Genomic DNA, 20676 nt, shown 5'->3' on the forward strand with positions numbered 1-20676 from the left:
CTCAGGAATCCAAGGCTAAAGGTTAGAGCTCACGTGTTATACAAACTCTAGGTGCAAACTAGACTGTCATCTGCTGCCCACAGGCATATCTGGCTTAGTAAGAGGTAGCTGTGTTGTTCTATGTGCACTGTTAGTTTGCATCTTTCCCTCCTTCAGCTTGACTTCCCCTACCCTGTGACTTCCTTCTGCTACAAATTCCAGCTCAATAGCTGCTAAGATCCTTCTGCTATCCCAGCAGGAACAGGAGCAGCAATCTGCCCCACCACTGGACTCTGTGTCTCTCTAGATTCCTGGCTTGAGGCTAGCACAGATAACTTGATAAGTCTCTTGGCTGCCCAGCCTTGCTTCTCATCCTGGAGCGTTTAACATTCCGCAGATGTGAATCAGCATTTTTTCACAAATTTGATTTGACTTGGTATCAAAGCCTTAAGATTGCTCTTTTGCAAATCAGACTAAAACATGGAAAAGCACTTCTGTTAGTTGGGAAGGGAAAGAAACGAATCAGTTCTTCCCTTGTGGAAAGGAGTATAATGTTATATGTCCATACAACAGCAGACATTCTGAGTTTACATACTTAGTACAGTTGTCAAATGTCCAATCAACCATGACTCCTGATGGAACTTCTTCACATAATCTGGAAGCTTCTTAAACCTAAAGTTGAGTATTTCAAAATTTGGTGTGCATGAAAAATGATCTGATTATAGTTCTTTAAATGTATGAAACAAGAAGTTATTTATTGGCAATGTGTGTTCAGGCATAGAGCAGTTTGAATTCTGAACAAATACTTCCTGACTAATCAGGCCACGTAACTACTGGCACACTTGAGCATCTTTTTATTTGGTTCCTGTGCTATACAATACCATTCTAGGTGTTTTAAGGGCTATAAGAAAAATTAAGTGTCTGGCAAACTTAGATTCAAAGAGCTCTACCGCTAACTGGCTGCATAAGTTTTGATTCTCTTATTGGAGCTTGTTCTGAATCCCATACTGCATCTTTTTATTTTCACTATAGTATTTCTTGTGCTGCTTCCTGAGGGAGCTTAAACTGTAGGCTGGACCTGCTGAAGGACCCTTTCTTAATCCAGACCCACTCAGAACTGACCACCTTCCATGTCATCAGGTCAATAAGCAGAGCAGTGGTCCCAAGAATGAAATATACTATCTCTAGAACCCAAAGAGAGCTATAAAAGATGGTACCTCCTTCCTCATGATAGCAGTTGCACAATACATTAATTTCCCCTTTGATTTTTACGGGATGTTCCATTTTTCCCTCAACACAAGGCATGGACAAACAACAGACTGTAAGCCAAATCCAGCCTGCTGCCTGTTTTTTGTAAGCGAAGTTTCATTTTTACACAGCCATGCTCAATCATTTATGGATCATCTATGGCTATTTCCATGCTACAATGGCCAACTTGAGTAGTTGTGATAAAAGCTAACCTGCAACATTTAACATGTTTACTATCTGACCCTTTGCAGAAAAAGTTTATCAAGCCCAAAGGCTCACCAGGACAGCATTCTCATCCACTGGCACACTTCCCCAGTTCTCCACCAGTGAACTTCCTACAGCCGCGCTGCCGCAGCATGCCAAGGCCATGCCTACCATGAGGTGGGTGAAGCAACTCCCAAATTCCGCTTGAGTGTCTACCTCCTTGTACCAACCACACTGGGTGCTAACTGCCTTGGGTTGTGTTCCTTAGAAAAAGAGACATTTATACATGCGTGTATTTGTAGGGGTATACACTAAAGATCGACTTCCAGGAGTAAGAAAGCAAGACTGGCCAGAGGGAGGAGTTGAACTGTGATGCAGTCACAACAGGGGCCTCAACAACTCACATCAGGAGGTCTGAGGCTGGATGGGCCCTTCAGAAATGTGCAAACTGAGACTGAAGGGCTAGATTTTTGGCCCTCCATATCAACCAGTTTTGGACATGGTCTTCCTTGAAGGCTGGGGTATAATCTTGGGTGAGTCTACTCTACTCCATCCAGAGTAATTCTTAAAGAGGCTTATACTTGTGACCTTAGCAGGCAACACTTTCAGCAGCTAGAGGAATGAAAGCCTTAGTTCTGAAGCGGGAATTTGGGCAGCACAACAAACTGTCCACTACAGGGAGGAAATGAGGAAAACATCCTAAAATTGTAGTGTAATTCCAGTTGTGAGACTGTTGGAGCAACAGGCAATAATAATAAAAGCTAACAGTTAAATGCCCATGTATTGGGTTCCTTCGAAATGGAAACAGTTTTGCATACAGGGTCATGTATATATTGCTGATAAGAAACCCTGGAAAATAGTTTAGTGGTTTCTTAAGAAAACTAAACTTGTATTTATCATATAACCCAGCAATTGAAGTCTTAGTCATTTATCCTAAAGGAATGAAAATTCATGTTCACATAAAAAACCTGTACAAAAATACACATAACAGCTTTATTCATAATTTATTCATAATAGTAAAAAAAAAAACCCCACATATCCTTCAGCAGATAAATGTTTAAACAAAACATGGTACAGCCATACTATGGAATACCACTCAGCAATTAAAAAGGAATAAATTATTGTTACGTAAATAACTTGGGTGGATCTTTATGCTGAATGGAAACACTAATCTCAAAAGATTACATACTTTTGAGATTTTTTTTGGTTATACGGTTCCATTCATATAGCATTCTTGTAATGAGAAAATAGAACAGATTAGTAGTAGCTATATCCAGGGATGAAGAAAGAAGGGAGTTGATATAGCTATAAAAAAGTAGCACGGAAGATCCCTGTGATGGAACTGTTTTCTATCTTGACTGTGGTAATCAACATAAACACATAAATGAGTGCATGGAAAATTGGTGACGTATGAATAAGATGAATGGATTGCATCAATGCCGATTTTCTGGTTGTGATATCGTAACCTAGTAATTCAAAGCATTACCATTGGGGGAAATTGGGTGAAGAATATGTAGGATCATTCTGTATTATTTCTTACAACTGCATGTGCAACTAAAATTCTCTCAAAATAAAAAGTTTAAAAAAACTTTCTGTGGTATTTTTACACCCTAGAAAATACTCAAACAGAAGGTGTAACAAAATCATAGTTTCGAAGCATCTTGCAGGTGTTCTTGTTGGTGGTGTGGCATTTGCTTGTATGAACTTGAGTGCCGTTAAGCCAGAAATCACTCACCAGATCTGACTGAGGGTTATATGTGGACAGCAGACTCACATATTGTCTGGTTAGAGGTGTAAAGAGTAAGAAAATCTGAAGTTCCTCTCCAGGTAGAGGCCAAACAGAAGCAAGGGGGAGCAGGAAAGATAGGGTCTTCTGTCCTGTGTTGGTTTATTGACTTGACTTTTTAGAGTTTGTTTCCAAGTAAGGCAAAACCCTTTTAAAACGCATATATCTGGGGATAAGTTTAATTCTCATTTTTAAATGCTACTTTACAAGCATGGATAGAGACTTTAGCATCTTCAAGAGGAAGGCAGACGACTTCAGTCAAAACTAAATCAAACATGCATATGAGAAGGAGCTAAAAATTTTTTGTTTATCTGTCAAAAGGATAGTCTTCATGAGAAGGAGGATCCGTTGTTTTTGTATGTTCTTAAGATTCAGAATTACACCACCAGGAGCAAATAACAAGGAGGGGTGTTTCAGCGCATAAAAAACAACATTGCTGCCCAACAACAGAATAAGCTACCTCAGAACATAGTGGGTTTCTCATCCCCTGATGGATTCAGGCAAGAAATGGATGACAATCAGAGAACTGGAATGAGTGTTATATTTAATAACCTAAATTCCTTTAAGACTTGAGAGTCTATAAATAGTGAAAAGCTTTTTCATAGTGTTTCTAATGTATTTAGAATAATTGATGGACTCATTTTCAATGAAAAAGATTTACTTAAAATTTTTAAAATAGCCAGAAAATAATTTTGGTACATTATATTCGGTAGTATTATGCCTGATGCCCAAGAAGATAGATAACCTCCCTTGATTTGATGCAACATTTTTCTTCCCCAATAAAGTAAAATAAACTTGCCACAGGCTTTTGGGTGCTAGATGATTTTTTTTCTTCAAAATAAGAATAGAAGGAATAATTTGTTTTTTATCATCACTTGGATTTAGAATACTAACTACATTCATTTGCCTACTTTTTAAAAAAATTTAATAGCAATACTTCTATTTAATACATTAGTGTATAATCTCACCATTGTGCTTAAAACTGTTGTTTTTCTCTCATCTGTCTCCTCTTTAAGAAGGAGGAAATTTACCCTCTATTATTCTGGAATAAATGACTCTTTTGAAAGGTAGAGAAATTTACATTTGATTGATGAGAATAATAAATTTCAATGTCCAATGAAAATATAAGAGAGAAGTTTATAGGAAAACATTGTTGCATTTATTTTTGTCATTGGAGAAACATAACATCTTTCACACAATATGCAATTGCCTTTCCTTTGTTTTATACACACATATATATATATATATACACACGTATGTGTGTGTAAAACTACATATTGGAGAGGGAGGGCAGGTATAACCAAGAGTAATCAGAAGTCTTACCCCATGAACTATACAGATCAATATGCACACAAATTTTAGATTCACAGAACACCATGTCTTTTAAAAAATCTATTTAAGAATTACTTATGGCATTTTCCAAAAATCTACACATTTATCACCATCAGCTTCATGACTGAAGTTAAAATTTATACACATTTATGATAATACTGTTATTATAACTGAGATATTAAACTATGTTTATTTTTACAGAAGTATAAACAAACAAATAAATACACAGATACATACATAAATTAATTAAACACAGGGCTTGTAACTAAATTAGTGGTTCCCAGGTTTTTACCAGAAAGAAATGTTTTTGTGTTTGTTTTTCATTTTGACTTCTGTGACCTGTGACGCTTAGTAAAAATACCTAGCCTACTTTCTTAATTCATAAACTTTCAAGAAGTCATCAACAAATTTTCTGTTGTAGAACATGCTCAATATTGTCCCACTAAGTAACTTTAATTCTGATCAAGATGAAAAATATGTCATTTTATATTCACGTTCATTCTTATTTTGAGTACACACTCTGTGTGTGTGCATGTGTAGGTGTGTGATATATTACTTTGTTTTGGGTTTTTTTGATAAGTATTTTTCAAATATTGAAGCTACCTCTGGTTCCAGAAAGTGGTTTCCATGCTGGAAACCACCGAATTGAATAATCTCATCCATAAGAAGTCAAATTGGCGAAGAAAATAACTCTAGAAAGGAGGTATTACTTGCCTTTAGTTACTGAGTCACAGGCTTAGCTGGTGCTAGGATCCAGGTCTCCTCATTCCTGCTCTCAGAGGCTCCATTAAGCTCGAAAATTCAACTTTTGTTCTCTCTACTCAAACCTTTCACTCACATTGGAATCTCTAGAGGAGGACAATTTTTAATAACATTTTATTTATAATTATTTTTAATTGCCCTGTAAAGAGCTATATGAAGGTATGTTTAGTTACACACAGTTTTATAATTAGTTCGAGGAATTCAGTTTGATTATTGTGTGTTTTTCTTTCTACAGCATTACATTTCATCAGAGTGGTTTGAACTTGCATTAATATAGCATGTTGATCTTTAAGTGTTCTTTAGTCTAAAAAAATATATACCATGTTCAGAAACCATTTAACTCACCCCAGGAATTTTAAGTAGGCAGAATGTATATGCCCTTGTTGAAATGCATTTGCTTTTTTGTCCTTTTTCAGTTGAAAAATAATAACAAAGCCTCCAGAGGAATTTAAGCAGTGGCAAATGCTAACATGAAAGTTACATCAGTTCTAGAAAGTGTGAAGGAGGCATTTAACAAGCTCGAGTGATCAAGATGTATGATTCAAAATGCCTTTCATGTTCAGAACCAGAAGGGACACTCCTGAGTGAAGAGTTTGATGTGGATAGCCGCAGTCTACAAAACAAGGAGCCTCTGCTAACTCTAAACAGACATGTTTTCAGATGTTGACTTTCATATTAAATGATTGAAGAGCAAAGGTATTTTGGAGTAATGAAATCACTATCAAAGTATGATCTCATTTGCATCAGAATCACATAGGATGCTTGTTAAAATTTCAGTTTTGGAGACTGCACTCAGACCTAATGAATCAGAATGCCAGAGATGAAAGGCTTGAGATGGAAGAATAGAACCAAACTGCATTTGAGGTAAGTTCCCTAGGTCATCTTTAGCTTCACACCTTCCATCTACTAAAAGTGTCCCGTCCTCCTCTCGCGCTCCATCAGAATCTCTGGGATCTGCCCCACCATAAAGACAACAATAATAGTAACAATGACAATAAATAATTCTACAATCTGAATTGACATAAACTCTCAGTTCTTCATTAAAATCTAACGTGGGGACTCAGTGACTTGGCAGATCCCTACTAATAAGTGTCTGAGTCTAGGAAATACTCCTCTAGATGAAGTCACTGGGGTAATTACAAGAAAAGTTTGGTGATGTTAGTTGTCAGTGTTCAGAAAAGATTTTATCTTTGAGAATAGAGCAAATTATCAAGTTAAAAATGTACAAACTCCTCCCAGAAGCAATACATTAAGTGACTTGGCAGTATGTTGCCTTTGCATTTTGGCTGATTATTTACGGGGGAATTTGGGATGTGTGTGTGTGTGTGTGTGTATTTGGTAAGAGGGAGGCAGTGATTAATAAAATATCTTCCAGCTCTCTCTCAGCTTAAAGGCAGGGGCCAGCTGTCCGAATTAATACGAGTTTCATAGGTCCAGGACCTGACATAAATCAGACTGAGAGAAAGAAGAAAGTTTAATGGAAACGGAAAGTAAATCCCGAAGCACCTGTACTGGGCTTTTTCATACAGTGACTATTCCCATTGGCATTGTTATGATGACTAGAGTGAATTAGGCACTGTGGGGATTTTTTGCAGAAGGGAGAAGAGGCAAGTTGAGATGACGTATCATACTTTTATCCTATTGACAAGAAACCAGTCAATCAGTTTTTTAAAAAATCACTAAATTATATAAAAAGTAATTACTGTTAAATCTATTTAATTCTGAATGCACTAAAATATCCAGATAATAACTGAAATTATTTCTAAATTTATTTGGTTTCTAAATTGACTTAGTTTGATGTTAGTTTCGGAAAAAAACTATTTAAGCTTAATCTTTAAAATAAAACATTGGGTTATGGGAACTGTGTGTGTGTTTCAGAGGGACTAGGTGGTGAGTGTGGCTCTAAAATGGGAGCCCCTACAGTTATCGAGATTGTTGCTGATCAAAGTATGGTGCTTGGACTGGACCATGAGCATCTCCTGGGAGCTAGTTAGTGATGCAGAATCTCAGGCCCTGCCCCAGGCTTGTGAAATCAGAATCTTCACTTCAGGAAAATCCCCAGGTGATTCAAATGGCCATTCATCTTTTAAAAGCACTGATTCAGGCCATAATATAAACTGTCTCTTTTTAACTGGTTTCAACACCTACTTTATAGTTAAGATTTTATTTTGCTAGGACCCTAGACCAAGGTATCAGGCCACAACGTGAGATGATTTCAGAGCTGAAGGGGGAGTGTCTTTGAAAAATCTTATCCAGTCCTTCTTTTTAATTGATTTGGAAACTAAGGACTCAAAGCATGACATGATAAGGGCAAGGTCACGCAGCTGCTTAACTGCGGAGCGAAAATGCACTCTCAGATATCTTTGCTTCCAATTCAAATGTGGAAGGAAAACAAGACTCACGTGAAAACAGTAGTGAACATTGAATAAGGTTTTACACATATTTCATACCAGAAAGAAATATCTGATGCCTGACCCTCATTTTTGCCTCCCAAAAATACACATACACATGTGTGGTTGGCTTGTTTTGTTTGCTTTCTCAGTTTATAAAATGACTGGGGCAAGCTGTCATCTGTACCTAGAAGCCCATTTTAAAATTAAATTTCTCTTTATACTAGAACCTCTCTTTTTCTAGATCTGCTCATCTTGATGACGTGTCTTCTATTACCAGTCACTTTGGAGCCAGTTTGTTCATCTGGTGACAGATGAGCTCACTAAATACACACACTACGGGGGAGAAAACAGGTTGCCAGGGACCAACGGCGGAAGGCCCTTTCCAGGGCAGGAGAGCATGGGGAGTGTGGACATGAGCTCTGTTTTTCAATCGTGGGCAACTGGAAGTTTGACCTTGCTGAGTCAGAGGTAAACTGGGTAAGTCCAGAATCCTGACCTCCGTTAAGACTGCACCCCATCAGGAGAGGGTGACACTCCGACTAACAAGCCACAGAGTTAGCATCCTGCTGGGCCATTTGCAATCACGTAGCACACGCTGTTTTAAATGCTGATCTTCACAATATGTTGATCAAGCTACACATGAGCAGAAATTTTGAGATGAAGAAAGAGTCATAGAGGAGTAGCTACTGGAGAGTTTAAGGCAATTTTTTTAATCATTTAAAATACTTATAACGTAAGAAATAGATGAAATAGATACAGTTCTTAAAATGAATAATGCTAGATTTTGAATTCTCTTTAGCATCGAAATCACACTTCAGGAGTCAGATGTAGACGAACATGGTTAAGTAGCATCCTAATATCTGAATCAGTTATGCCTCATCTTCTTTGGAGTTTCACGTCTGGTCAACATAACTCCCTTAACTCCTAAGAGAATAAGGTACTGGAGGATATAGAGCTGGGAGGGAGGGAGGAGGGAGAAGGAGAGGGAGGGAGAGGCTGACATTTTCTGAGCTGCAAATATTCAGACCATATACCCCAGGCTCAGTGATCAGACTTCCTTTCCCTTTCTTTCCTACCCTCACTTCCTTGGTGATCTCACCCAGTCCCAGGGTTTTCACTACCGTCTTCAGGGTGGAACGCTCCAGTTTACATCCCAGGCTGGACCTCACTCCTGCCTCCATGTTTCCGTGCTCTGCTCTCCATCTTCACTTGGTTAGTTGGTGCCACAAACTTAGTATGTCCTAAACGGGTAAACACACACACAGTTATGATGACCCAATGCTCTACTGTAAATGTTTTCTCCTTCCCTCACAAACCTTCATCTCCAAAAAGTGCTCCCCATTCTCAGTCAAGGCATCCTCCGCCTGTCATGTTTCTTAGGCCAAAAACACGTGAGGTTGTCCTTGGTGTCCCACCTTCTCTCAAATCCTGCATCCTCTCTCTCACCAGGTGAGACAGTCATTATCTGCCTCTCCACCATTTTCAGGTCTGATACCATCACCTCCTAACCCTGGGATGAGAGAAAGGATGATAAATAGAAAGAGGATAAGACAGGACAGAGTGAGAAATGAGAGGGAAAGTGAGACAGAGAGAGGGAGGGGGGAAGTGGGGAAGAAACGAAGGGTACTGAAAGCAATAAAAGCCAGAACATTTAATCTAATTTTTAAATTTAAATAAATGTGCAGATATGCAGCTAAATTATATACCTCTTTTCCTGATGTCCTTCTAAGATTGAATTTGTTTCACTGATGTGTCATACTCTCTGCATTTTTAAATGATTTCTGAATATTATATTACTCTTTCCAGCACTCCAGCAAATGCCCAGAATAAAAGGCGTATACAGTTGCTGCAGAAGTATGTTAGGGGCTCAGTGCTATATAACAGTACGTGTAGCTGCTGCAAATAACAAGGAGTGAACATTCCTGGGCAACCTGACTGTGTAACATGCATACAACACACTACAAACTGTTTTCAGATAGGGAGACAGGTGCCCCAGGCACGCCCGTCTCCCGGTCTGCCCTCCTTGGGTTCCACTGAATGTGCTAATCCTGGAAACTGGCAGGACTTCATCCTCCCTCAGTTAAAATAGGACCCCTTTTCTCCTCTCTTTCTGGCCTGGGAGGCAACCATCCGAAGAGTGGCAGCTGCCTGTTGAATGACTCAATAGCTAAAGCACAAAATACACAGTAATTCAGTGACATAGACTCTGTCTCAGATAATACCTAGAAGAACAAAATATAAAACCTTCTCATGGACACTGTTTTGTTACTTTTCTTCTATTTTTGTCGTTTGGCTGTTGTTGGTTCATAGACTCTTTGTTATTCTCCTGAATGTAGATGACTCATTTTTTTCCCCTCTAGAATGTAGATGACAATGTGGTTTTCAGAATTAAGCCTCATAACAAAAATGAAAATACACGAGTACAGAGGACTTCTGGTTCTAGGAATGTGGAAGAAAAAGCCAGAAGTGTTCCACAAACAATCTAGATAGGTGCTATAAAATATAGCCAACATCCTCTTATGTGCATAGCTGAATTTGCAAGAAAGGAAAAAATAATCCCACACAATGGGAAACGCAGGGACACCTCATACCAAAGCAGTGAACTAATGAGCTGAAGGGGCCCTGCCCGAGGAGGCTGTGGTCTGTTAGCGCCGGGGCTTGTTCTCTGATGACCACGTGCGGGCAGCAGAGGAGACCTGGGGCCCCACACAGAATGCAGAACTGGAATTGAGATTCCTGCACGTCTGAATTCATACCTGTCTGGCCATTTTGGAGAATCGTAATCTAGGAAAAGTTGCCTATCTTTAACTGGGATTGAAATGAGGAAAATCTCTCTTAACATGTTGTAACCAGAGACCTGTGCCTCATGTTTATTACACACACGCACACTCACTGATGTACGCAAATGATATAAAGTCAGGCCAAGGACTGCTTCAACAACAGAAAGGGAAAGACAGAAGGTGAGGAATTTAGTGAGATCTGCTCTTTTAAATGTCTTAAAACCAGTATTAATTAAAAGAGGCAAGTAAAGAGCATCTCGGGCAGAGAGAAATCATATGCAAAGGCTCTGTGGTAGGAGGAAGCAGGGCAACTGGGGAAATCAAATGAAGTTCAGAGGTGAGGGAGATGAGGGCACAGGAGAGAGACTAGAATTGGAGAAACTAAAGGCAGACAGAGTGTGAGACCGTGCATACAAACAGCTACAAGTAAGCAGAGTTGCACAAATTGAGCAAAATTTGAGAACTGACATGTTTGCCAATTGCTAATTACTAAAAATTAATGGGGTACTGCACTTCGCAAAGGGAAAGACTATCTCACTATTACTTTAGAAACGTCCGTGGCAAAGGACTACATTCTCATCAGCATCATTATTTGAATTCAAACAGTAGATCTTTGAGTTAGGACTGATACTGTATATAGTAACTGGAGAATTTTCTAGACTTAATCATGCCTTGACCAGATTGGGTACTGTGGTAGGTGGCATGCCTCCCCTAAATATGTCCATTTCTTAATCTCCCACACCTGTGAATGCTACTTTATAAGGTAAATGAGACTTTACAGATGTGATTGAGTTAAGTATCTTGAGATGGGGAGATTACTGTAGATTATCTAGGTGAGTCCAATGTAATTACAAAAGGTCTTTGCAAGAGGGAGGCAGAAGGATCAATGTCAGAGAAGATGTGACCAAGGAAGTAGAGGTTGGAGTGATGCTGTCAGAAACCAAAAATGCAGACAGACTCTAGGAGCTGAAAAAGGCAAGGACTGATTCTCCCCTGGAGGCTCCAGAAAGAACACAGCTCTGCTGATGCATTTTAGACTTCTGACCTCAGGAACTATAAGAAAATAAATCTGTGCTGTTTGAAGGCACTAAATTTGTGGAAATTTGTTCCAACAGCCATTGGAAACTAATATAGCTAACTACACAAACTGAATGGAAGGATAAGGGTAAAGTAATTGCAAAGATTTTTTACATGAATAATAAAGGTATGCAACTCCACGATTTGAGAGATTCAGCAGTATCAAGCTGTGCTGTCCAATATATTAATCACCAGGGGTATAGCTGTTGAGCACTTGAAATGTGACTAGTCCTGATTGAGACGGGCTAAAAATAGGAGAAAAAAACCAGTGGATTATAAAACTTACCATGAAAACATAATGTAAAGTATCTCATTAATAATTTTATACTGACTATATGTTGAAATCATAATATTTGAATAGATTGAGTTAAATAAAATATATTGATAACATGGGTTTCACCAGTTTCTTTTTGTTTTTTTTTTAATGTGGCTACAAGAATATTTAAATCACCTTTGTGACTGTCATTATTTTCTATTGAATAGAGCTGATGCAGACATTTCCACAGTAGCGCCACAAGTTAGACATTTGTGCATATCTGGAAATTCTATAAACTCAGGTCCACACTCAAAATTAGATACTGCATATACTTAACTAATGTTGTGGAACAACTAAGCTCATATGTAATATTTAAATATGTGTTAGTGTAAGGCGAACATGAGTATTTTTCACATATATGCAAACCATCAATGTAAACTGTGTTTTCTCTGACATTCTTGTCAGGATCAATTTTGAACGCTAGTGTTCTTTGAAATTTTCTTATGACGCGTGGCTTTTCAATCTTATCTTTTATTTTGCTTCTCTGGATATGGCATTATTTTTCCCTTTCCCAAGCTAAACATACCTCCATTGGATTAGAATAATGTATCTGAAAAGATGAAGAATGGTTTTGTTCATCTTGGCAAACACTTTGCATTGATTTTAATAATACTCTCTGTTGCATATACAGCAAGAAAACGAGTGGGACACTGACGCAAATCAATGAAATAAATCTGTTAACTGTATAGTAGAAATATTAATAGTTACGAATTTTAACAAATACCTTAGAATTCCAAACTTTGAAACCTCCACCAACTGGAATATTTTAAAAGGTACAGTTTCTAACTACTTAAAAGCTTATTATAATCAGCCTAAGTTATTCTTGCTTCTTAGTAAATTCTGGTTTTTACTTAATTAGCTAAGCTATAAATGCTTCCCTCTCCTAAAAAAGTCCCCACCATATTTCAGTAATAATTTTGTATAACTATGTAATTTTTTAGTATGAAATCGTAAAGAAGAAATGCAATGATGTTAAAGGTGAAATAAGAAATTATGATTGCAAACAAATCCTAGTTATAACCTTGAATAAATGAGAGGTGAGTTTGAAAGTCATTTCCTTGGCAGCCCATTTGTCGATTAAATTTATCTCATCTGTGAAAGGCTGGCGCCACAATTATCATTATTCATGCAATGTACAAGGATTCTTTCTAAGTGCCACGTCTGTCTCCTCTGCATTTATTCCAAATGCATTTAAAGGGCAATTGTTCTTAAAGGATAACTTCGAAATCAGCTTTCAAGTTCCATTTTCATTTGGAAAATCAAATTAGGATCCAAATTCTTTTGTTCACAAAATAAGTCCAACAAAGATGATTGCCCCACATTTAATGTGTCTAAGCCTTAAATGAAATGTTTGTAAAACTTGGTTCTGTTGAGTTACAAGAAAATTCACTTTCTTCTTTATTAAAGGCCCCAGTTTTTCTGCCTTGCCTCTGTCATCACCACCAGTAATTTGCTCTAGGGCAAAATTGGTCCATTGGCCAAAAAGAAAATTTTTAAAATGCTCAGCCCATTTGCTTTTGTTCGCTTATTTATTTTTATTAAGTAAGCAAGTAACAAATTATAACTATCTTATAGCAGGTCTAATGAGTAGTAACAAATTAAACTGTATTGATAAAATGAGGAGAACTCTTATACTGAAAAAGACAGAGAGCCAACAGCTGAATTTGGGCATATTATGGTTTTAAAGGGATGGCAGGAAAATAAGAGCACATATAGGAAATTCAAAAAAAAAAAAAAAAAAGCAGCTGAAAGAAGAAAAAAAAAGCCCAGAGAAGGGGAGAAGGGAGTTGTCTCACAATTGACAAAGGAACATAACAGCATAACTTCTCATAAAGATGCACCTCGTCAAATGCCTGGACAAAGCCATCAAGTAAGATCAGGATTAGATACTGAGGGTCTATTAGATAAAGAAATGTGAAGGTCTCTAGTGCAATTTTTGGTAGAAGTGAAAAGAAAGGAAATCAGATCGTGATTAATAAATACAGAATCTTGAAAAGTTTCGAAAGAATGTTCACCTATTGGTATAATGAACGTTTATTTATACAAGTGTAATATGCTAATCTCCAAAATTACAGCAGCCAAAGAATAAAGAATTACTGCTCCTATTTCATTCTCTGCTTCCATCTCATTTTCCTTGCAGAAATTCACTCGGGAAAAAATGCCATTGAACCAGCAGTGCCTCCATATAGTTCAGTCTGTGTCAGACTCTTCTCCCTCTCCCTCCATCAACTTTCTCCAAAATAAGAGAGCAAGGACAAATTCATCGTGGGAGTGGTAAAATAGCTCTGTATTGGGATATACATCACTTGGTGAAAGTCTCTCTTGTGTAAGAACATTGTAGGTTGTAAGCAGCTTTACAAAAACTCGGCGACATTTAAGAGAAGCCCTGAAATACTGAGTTAGAATTGGAAACGTTAATTTAAAACTCATTATTTTTAAAACATATGTTTAGTTTTATCTATTGGGGTAAACACCTAGAAACAAAGACATGAGTAGCAATGAGCATACTTGGGGGCAGGTCTTGGTTTCTAAACGCCATTCTCCACATAAAGGACCCAGGGATTCTTGAAGAAACGACGCCTTCTCAGGTATTGACAGTTTGTAACTAGACTTATAGTGATGGTCATTTTGATATACATAGAAATATTGAATCACTATCGAATCACTATCTTGTGTAACAGGAACTAACATAGTGTTGTAGGTCAATTATACTTCAAAAACATACAAAGGAACAAACATACAAACTCATAGAAAAAGAGAACAGATTTGTGGTTACTGAAGGTGGAGGGAGGAGGAATTGGTTAAACACTGTCAACAGGTACAAACTTTCAGTTATAAGATAAATAAGTCGTAGGAATATAATGTACAACATGATGCGTATAATTAACACTGCTCTGTGTTATGTATGAAAGTTGTTAAGAGAGTAAATCCTGAGTTCTTATCACAGGGAAAAAAATTTGTCTCTATTTCTTTAATTTTATACCTTTATGAGATGATGGATGTTCATTAACTTATTGTGATAATCACGTCATGATGTATGTAAATTAAATCACTATTCTGCACACTTATAAAGTGCAGTATGCCAATTATAGCTTAATAAACCTGGAAGAAACACAAAGTAACTCAACACAAACATTATCATAGCAATTAAATTAGCAAAATTTTATTTAGTTTTAGTACTCATCACTGGTTTAGACTAAAATGAAAATTGTAATATGAGGGCATCATTGATGACACTGCAACCTGGTATGATTTTCAAATGGAATATAGAAACAGGGTTCAAGAACTATAAAAGTGTTCTCTTTGATATGTTAATTACACTACTGAAAATGTTACTTAAACCAAAAGATCAGGGAAAAGTACATATGCAAAGATGTTCATTGCAGCATTATTTACAAATATTTGGAAATCATTCAGTAGCAAAGTAAAGTACAACTACTCTATGGGATGTAAGACATTAAAACCGTGATTCTGAAGGTTATGTAACAACACAGATAATGCTTGTTCTGAGTTCAGTTTTTTTTTTTTTTCAAAAAAATACTGTAAGTGGCAGCCAACACACAGATTCATTCTGAATTTTGCCAGTTAATTTCCTCGGAGCTATAGTCTCAGAAGCACATGGTCTGCCTTCCAAGTAAGGGCAACAACAGTTTTATGGAACATTTTGCCACAACATAATGACATTCTCCAGTTTCCAACTCACAATATTTGTGAATTTTCCATCTGCCACTGTGTGCATGTCACATGCAGTCATAGCTTTCATAATAGCATCCCACTTCCAGGGCTCTCTGTTTTGGGGGAGGGATTTCTGAACAATTAGAGATCTAGAAAGATATCCCAAAATGCATTGGCTTTTTAAAAAAAATGTTTTTGTCTCCAGTATAATGGTTTAGAAGTGAGCAATCCAAGACAGATAGGGAAGTTTCCAAATATGCTCTAAGTCATTACCATTACTCAGCTCTAAGTCATTACCGTTATCCTGTTACCACAGAGGAGAAATCAGAGTTCAGGATAAGCGTCTTAAAGGAGATATCCAGAAAGCTGTAGACATTAATTCCACTCGTGTGGCACGGGTACAAACTCAGTCACATGGGCACACCCAATTGAAACAACCACATTAACAACAACAATGGATCAGTAGCAGTAGGGTATACACATACCTAAAACTGGAGTGTTCCATTAATAAGAGATAAAGGTAACAGTTATTGATCTTTATCATCACCACCTCTGTGCCACTCTACTGGACACTGAGGTCTTAATACAGAAAAACTGAGCAAGATATAATTCCTAGTATTACAGAATGAATGAATTTCAGGGGACCCACCTCCAGATTCTATTCAAAATTGTATGAAATGTTAGCTCACGTGTAAAATCATTGCTAACCTTAAAAAAAGAGAGACGAATAAAAGACACTTTCCTGGGAATAAAGGGAGAAGTCAGTGTTGGGCAAAAGATGGAGAGAAACAAAAGATGGCTAGAAAAGAGGCACGAGAGGTTAGAAAAGCAGAGGCATTTGCTTGAGGGTAAAATGACAAGTGGAAAAACACCTCAACACCTAGGAAAAGGAGGTACATTTGAGAAGGGATAATTATTATGGCTGTACAAAAGTGTAATAGACACGGGGTTACTATATGTCTCAGGAGGGGCGATTTGAAATGGGAGTGTTAGTGGAGATTTCGTTTAGACCTAATTAGCTTTGCATTTTTTCCATAGAGGCTATGTTACCTCATCCAGATCTCCCTTTCAGAGTCCAGGTACACAATACTACAGCTGCTGTGAGCAGTGTCCGTTGTTAGTGGCTCGCAGCTGTGTCCTTGTCCAAACTGTCCTCACCCTACTGAAATTAAATGTATACGCTCTCCCCAAGGGCAGCCCACTTTGAATAACTAGTGGATGCCAGAGTACAAAAGCCTGACTCTTGGCCTAAATCTGGGACACACTTAAGAGCCATCACAACTCCAGAGACCACCACTCCATCCCGGGAGTGTGCTAGGACCACCATTTTAATCACATCACAGCTTAAATTCTCCCTTTGACCAGTTAATACTGCTTCTGTCACTCTCGTATGTTTGTTTTTCCTGGTCTGACTACCTCACTGTGGAAAGCAGTATTTCTCTTGCACATTAGGTGGTCCTGAAAATGGGTGAACTTTATAGGTGGCAATGTAGTAATGTTTTCCCTTAAAGACCTCACACTATTCTATGGCTTAACATATTTTCAAGGCCATAACTCACCAACAAATTAAGGTCTGGAAATAGCTGCATTATTTTTCATCAGTTTGCAAAGCTCTGCAGAATTCTAATTCTAATTCTCCAACATAGCTAGGCAACCATCTCGATTTTATAATCGACCGATGAAGAATTTGAGCTCATCTGTCTGATACGTCTCTTATTTGCTTAGATGATTCCTCTCTCTCTGCTGTCTTCTGAGAGGTCAGGGTCATGTCTAAATCATTGTCATGTTCTCAAATTCTGTTCAGTACTTTGAATCTAATAGTTGCTTAAAAAGTATTTGTTTATGAAACTTAGAAAAGCTGGGGTGGGGGGAGAAAGGGCTAAAATACACAAATAGAAATCAATCAGGAGCCATTCTAGATTCCTCCTTTCAAGTTACTTTCAGTACCCGGTTCATTGCTGGCATTTTTAGTTCTAGGGCCTACATGTCCTTGCAGTTTGTATTCTCGTCTTCCTTTACATCCTTACTGCTTGGGTAAAGGTCCCCATCATTTCACACTAAAAATATTAAAATAGTTGCCTAGTCATTTACTTCATTCATTCTTCAAAACCTAAAGAAAAAGATCGTTCATTCTAAAATAAATAAGCAAGGGAGCAAAGACATAAATAAGAAGATATCATGTTGTTTCTGCTTTCTAAGTTTTCCATGAAGACAAAATTCCTTGCCCAACGCCACGCCATTTAATACGATGAGCTTTGCCTGCCTCCCTCACAATCTGCTGTCCCGACCTCTCGTGCACCTGGGCTGGAGTCAGGCCAGCTGCCTGACTCCCAAACGTGTCTTTTCTACTGCAATATGGCTCCCCTTGCTAGGAATCGCCCTCCTTTCATTTTTCACGGACTTAATTTAAACTATCACCTAATCATCCTTAAATTAAACCATCACACATTTTAAGGAGCATTCTCTGATGATTTTTCCTTTGCCACACAGAGTTGTAAAATGTCTTCCATAATACTCTAGCTCCCTGAAAAATTTGATAATGTGTTTCATAGTCCAATGAGGAGCAATACTCTCAAATTTGGAGAACAGAACAATAAAGAAAAGAGAAAACCCTCCAGTTGTATGTAAAGTCACTCTCATTTATTGCAAGACTGGTTAAGGACATGGGAAATGTGTATTAAGTTAACCCATAGAGGGAGTTCATAAATTTTAAAACAAAATGTAAACACATACATTACAGGAAAAAGTATTTGGTGTATTACAGACATTATGGGCTTCAAAATTCTCTGCCGACCTCTCTCCTTATGCCAGTTCTCATTATTCACAGTGCTTTGTGCTCTGTAAAGTCAGAGCAAACCCTGAATTAGCAAATACTGAACCATTGCTTTGAGGGGAAATACAGAGTTTAAGTTCCTGCAAGTCCTAGTCACATTTTTGTCAACCAATTAATGTATAAATGTGTCATATATATATACACACACACACACACATATATATATATATACTTTTATATATATACATACATATATACTTTTAAAAGACACCTTGTTTAATATAAATTGTTGCTTTAGTAATGTCGAAGTCACTGGAACTGGGGCTTGTGCCTGAATGAAGATCTTCAGTGAGGCTTACCTAACACACATGTTCTCCTGAAGACACCCCGCAGCCCTCTTGCACTTAGGAATACTAGACAGCCCTTCAGCACTGCACCTGGGGGGCTGTTTTAAACAGTGAAATCATCAACAAAAAGCACACTCTGGGAAAGAGGTGGCAGTAAATAGACCAAGGAAAGGACACTTGTTTCCTGCACGACAGACGAAACAAGGAGGTAGCGCAGAGCCTTGTTCAACCTCAGCCGCAAACACGCAGTGTGGGGGATCCAAATTTTTGGCTGCTCTGCACGTGGCCGAGAATGACGGTGTCAGAGCATGACGATTGATTTGCAGTTGCGAAGAAATTTTAGTGAGCTGGCAAATTTGCAGAGACAGAAGAGGTTAATAATGAGGACTGACTCTATGCAACTCTAGTGGCGGAATATTTGGGAGAGAAACGGATACTTGTTCTGTCTTCTCTTAGCAAGCGGTGTTTTTCCAGGCTATAAAATACATTATTTCACCGATTTGTTTGTTGCTTTTTCTGGAAAAGTCAAGTGACTTATGTGGAGGTTATCCAGATCAGGGCAGGGAGGATCAAGAAAGAAATAAAAACTCGTGAAGATGAGCCAGGTCCACTGCACTGACACTTGCAATTAAAACGGCTGCCGCTGCTGCGACTTAACATTGTCTCCTAGAAAAAGTCTTCCTTTTCTTTTAATGCAGCAAGGATTCTTCTTTTATTTGCTCTAATCTCCTTTGAGAAATACCCTTTGCTTTCATAGCAAAGTTTTTTCTTTTAATTAAAGTGAACCTAAAGAAATACTCTTTCACTTTATCCTTTTTTTCAATTGGAGTATAGTCGATTTACGATGTTGTGTTAGTTTAAAGAAATACTGTCTATTTCCCCTATAAAAAGGTACCATAATGTTCAAAAAAATACTAAGAATTTTATTTGCAAAAAAAAAAAATCTCTTTATGAGGGCCACCCAGTAACAATAGTGGTGATTACTCACTCGATGACTGTTGCTCTTTTTGTCCTTCAGTTCAGGATTTGTGGCAAAAACAGAAGGCCATCTCCTCCCTCAGACTGAACACTTGTCTCCAGTGTAATGGAAAAGAACCTCTCTCCACGTCCTCACTGGATTTTCCTGCTCAGTGTTTAGCCTAGCAGAACCAAAGCCCACATGCTATTAACCAGATGCTCTGCAGAGAATTAGAAACCCTGAAATAATGGACAGCCAGGCCCCCTTAGAAGGGAGCATTCATGCAGACTGATGGGCTGTCTGCTTTAGACCCAAGTAGCATGAGGTAATTTACAACCTGTCATTTCCTCACCAAGTGGGAGGAAAGCTTCACGTTATCAATGAAGGCATGGTATAATTTAAAGTGTTCTACTCTCCAACTTTTCAGTTTCAGTTTCCTGCATCCTCTGAAGGGGAAGGGTAATGCCTAACTAAAAATCTGGCTTAAAATTGATGCTACATAAATGGTGGTAGCGAAGACAGGAAGGGATAGCAAGACCAGACATTCAGAGGAGCGGGGAGAAAAGGAACCACATGAGCAGGAGGGTCAACAGGGTCCAGTACTGTTGAAAAAATAAGGACAACAAGGACCGAAAAAGAGGACTTTTGATTTGACATCTAGGTTATTCACAGGGAAGGAGGCATGGTAGAGTTGAGAGCCAGTAGCCATATTACACAGTTTAAAAAATGAATGGGGGTGTTTCAGTAAACATGGTGCATGGAACACATGTATCTAATTCACTCCTTCCTGAAATCCCCCCATAGAACCAAACTCCTATTGAAATATCAATCTTTTTTATTTTTATTTTTATCAAGTTATAGTTTATGTACAATATTATATGTTACAGGTAAACAATAGAGTGAACAATTTTTAAAGGTTATACTCCATTTATAGTTATTATATTCTGTATTATATTCCCTGTGCTGTACAATATATCCTTGTAGCTTATTTTATACCTCCTACTCTCCTGCCCCTATCTTGACCCTCTTCTTCCTCTCTCCCCACT

At 38.0% G+C, this 20676-nt stretch overlaps 1 long non-coding RNA gene across 2 annotated transcripts in view; it reads right to left on the minus strand.

Moving 5' to 3' along the window:
- Positions 1–20676, minus strand: part of LOC140696864 (uncharacterized) — a 64345-nt gene that overhangs the window by 32678 nt on the left and 10991 nt on the right. Inside the window, exons 2-4 of one of the 2 annotated variants that reach the window (XR_012073453.1) lie at positions 8826–8945; positions 5264–5397; positions 575–651 (exon numbers count right to left, since the gene is read on the minus strand). This is a non-coding gene — a long non-coding RNA (uncharacterized lncRNA). Of the gene's footprint in view, positions 1–574; positions 652–5263; positions 5398–8388; positions 8946–20676 lie in introns of those variants that run through there. The other variant, XR_012073451.1, reaches the window with a different exon arrangement.

This window comes from Vicugna pacos, chromosome 1 (assembly GCF_048564905.1).
Source record: "Vicugna pacos chromosome 1, VicPac4, whole genome shotgun sequence".
Taxonomy (NCBI): Eukaryota; Metazoa; Chordata; class Mammalia; order Artiodactyla; family Camelidae; genus Vicugna; species Vicugna pacos.